This window comes from Camelus bactrianus, chromosome 20 (genome assembly GCF_048773025.1).
Source record: "Camelus bactrianus isolate YW-2024 breed Bactrian camel chromosome 20, ASM4877302v1, whole genome shotgun sequence".
NCBI lineage: Eukaryota > Metazoa > Chordata > Mammalia > Artiodactyla > Camelidae > Camelus > Camelus bactrianus.
Genome location: NC_133558.1, coordinates 32,583,962 through 32,587,700, shown reverse-complemented (window position 1 = coordinate 32,587,700; position 3,739 = coordinate 32,583,962).

The following is a 3,739-nucleotide window of genomic DNA, read 5'->3' as shown; positions in this document are numbered from 1 at the left end:
GTCCTGGCATATGGTATGTGTTTTTATAAATGTTAGTTGTTAGTATTATTGTTATTTTATTATCATTGAAGAATGGATGTTAAGACATGGAACTGGGAAGATAGGCAGGGGCAGATCATGTACACAGGCTTGTACAGTTAAGGGACTCAAACTTTATGCTGAAGATAAAGACAGACTCATACAAGGGTTTTAAGCAGGAAGATAATCTGGTAGGATTTGTGTTTTAGCATAACAGCTGTGTGGAAGATGCCTTTTAATGGAGGCCAGACTAGAGATAAGAGACTTACAATAATAAAATAGAGAAATTCTAAGTAAGCTTATCTGCTTAGGTGCAGAGATGGCAAAGATGGAGAGGATATGATTTTATTTTGGAAGACTGAATTGAGAGAATCTGGCTTTTAACTTTAAAAAACTAGGCTCTTGATCTTTAGGGATTTGCTGTGTGGAATCTGCTGTCTCCCTGTCCCCTCACTGATTTTAGTGGTTCTTTTGTGGATCTTTTTTGATGTGCAGTGATTTCACAACTGGATGCACTGGCATAATGTCAAAATGAGGAAAGAGTAGAATTACAGGATTTGTTTTCTAATGATTTTTTGGTCAGTCCCTGAGCTTTAGAAGCTTGTCTAGCTTTGGAAATACCCTAGAATGGTGTCTCTGGAGTACTTTGAAGATGTCAAATCCTTTTCCTGCAACTTAATGGAAATTTAAGTGTTATATAAATATTATAATAGTAATGTAGAAAGTGGGGGAGAGGTTTGAAGAGGCATTCTTTTTGAGCAAAACCTGCATGGAAGTAGGAGAGATAAAGTAACAAAACAAAAGAAAATGGGATGATTTCTTCCTCTGATTTCCATTTTGGGGAGTGGGGGTTCAGGGAATGGAGAGGAGAGGTGAGGGGGTGTTAATCAGCCTTAGATCTATGTCCACAGACAAGATTATGCCTTATGTCACCATCAGCCTCTTCTTGAATCTTTAAATTCCTATCCACTTCATACTACTCAAAACCCTTCTTAAAAAAAAGATCTAATAAATCCATTTATGTTATGGCATAAATGTCTGCTAGTGTGGACCATGTTTTTTCTACCAGGAGTATTTTTATTTTAAATGAGGGGGAAAAAAATAACCAAAGTGATGAATATCTAAATATACTTGTTATTTGGCAGACACTCAGTAAAAATAAGGATAATGATGATGATTGTAACTAATGTTATTTCTACCAGTAGGTAAATCCTGACCCATTTCCAAGGAATGTGGACCATGCCTTTTTAGGCCATTTGACAAAGCTTGATCTTCATAAATTGCCCTAGGTTGAAAGATAAAATTTTAATATATGTATATCTACGTTACTAAGATATTCTTGTCTGATTTGTGCTTATCATTATGAAGAACGCTCTTCACTATTCAAAAATATTTTCAAAGAAAATTATTTTGGTTTGTCTGATTAAACATAATGCTACCGTTTTCTGCTTTTCAGATCCTCCTTTTATTTATTTATTTTTTTCTAATGTGCCTGTAGGTGTCTCCCTAAGTTCAGGATTACTCTGTTTCCCTGAAGCAATGTTTGAAATGATGCCCAACCTGGAGACCCATTGTTGCTATAAACACTCTCAGAAAATCTCTTTAATAATCTGCCTAGGTGCACCTAATGTCATCCTTTATGACTGTGATCTGTGGTCAGTAAAACTAGATGTTGGTAATTGTTCATGAACTGTGCTGCATCTGTGCTAAGATGATTAGTTCATTAGCAGTGAAGCTAGAATATGACCTTGGATATGAGATTATTATTGAATTCTTTTCAGTAAATCCATTCCTAAATCACACTAACTCATGTTAAGTTACCTATTCTTCATGGTCTGTTTCCTCCCTCTGCATTCAAACCTCTTACTGTTGTACTGACCTCCTCTTACCATTACCATGAGGACAGGGAGTGATGTTGAGAGTATTCACAGACAACACAATATATAAATTCCCTTAAAGTCCTTTAAGGATGAGAAATGCAGAATTTAATAACTCCTTGCGGGATTGTTCAGATATCCTTGCGATTCTGAGATCATGGACAAAATATCAATCCAGATAGTTCATGCCATAAATTCACGTAATGTACTACTTTTATTGGTCGACTATCAGTTGTTAAATTCTAATATGCTATTGCTTTCAGAAAATAAAAACATACAAGATTTTATTGTGTGTTAACAGACCTCCCCGTGGCCAGTAAGCATTACATATGTCTACAGCAGAGGCATTTTGGTGTTCAAATAGCCCTGTGAACTGAAGGCTTAGCCTAGAGTTTTCTTAGTGGGGTGGAAGAGTGGAGTAACAGTGTTGATTCTCAGGTTTCCTGGACTGTCTTTACTTCAAATAGTCTGTCCTATTGTCCACTTTAGTTTTCTCATTCTCGTTAGACCATATGGTCCACAGAACAATGTTAGTGATAATCTTCTGTCAGAATAAATATATGACTGATTATGTTGTACACAAGAAATCGACACAACATAAACTGACTATACTTCAATTTAAAAAAAAGAAAAAAAGATTTAAAATGTCTTTTCTGTCCTCCAATGTGAGACTTTAACATAATACAGAAGATATTTGAGATAATTCTAGACTTCCATTTGCTAAGAATCCAGTTAAGGGTTTTTTAAACATCTAATTGTTAGCCAGTCTGTGGGTCTGAATCATTCCTCAGTGGAATAAAAATGGTTCTATGAGATACCTTTCCTCTTGTTTTCTTGAGGATGTGGGATTACCATGATTTACCTGATAGAAAATAACATTTTACTCTGCTACTTTTTTTCTCTCTTTGATGAGCATCAAAATTTCTGATTCTCATCAAAGTCACTATTCAGTTGGACAATAAATTTGTAGACTAAGAGAATAAATAATCAACTAGTATGATTTCAAAGACACTGGCCCAAAATGTACTTTCTTGCATGCTTAGTTGTGCTGGAAGTTCCTTTAACAGAGACCACATCTTTAATTCCAGTTAGGACCGAGTAAATTGTAAATAACTGGGAGAAGTGTTGACAATTCATATTAGATCTTTTTGCACACATGCATTTTGATCCAGAAAAGATTATAAAAGAGCTAAGGGAATTAAAAGGGTATTTGTGTGAGTAATAGAATGGGGGAAGGGGCAGAGAAGAAGGGAAAATTGAGGCACATTCTTGCAATGGGTTTTCCTGAACAATGGGAAATTGGTAGCAAAGTCGTCTTTTTTTTTTTTTTTAAATTACCTGTGCACGACCTATGCTCCCATCCACCCTGCTATCCCACCATTTATTCCCAATGAAGATAAGAGTTTGCTGACGCCAAAATTGATTAAAGAACCAGGAGCACCCAACATACATATGACAGGACACTTCCTAAAGAGAATGTCAACAAGAATTGTGGGCTCCACAGAGAATGGAGAGTGGAAAGTAGTATGAATGCTGGAGAATGCTGCACGTACACCTCCTCTCTATGGACACATTTCCTCTGTCAAACTATTTTCATGAAATAAGTTGAATTTTTCTTTTTAATTTGCTGTTAAAAGTCTTAAATTTTTTAAATTTTTTTATTGAAGTATAGTTGATTGACAATATTGTGTTAGTTTCAGGTGTACAGCAAAATGACTCAGTTACACACATAAATACATAAATCTTTTTCAGATTCTTTTCCACTATAGGTTAGTACAAGGTATTGAATATAGTTCCCCGTGCTGTACAGTAGGTCCTTGTTGATTATCTTTTATATATATAGT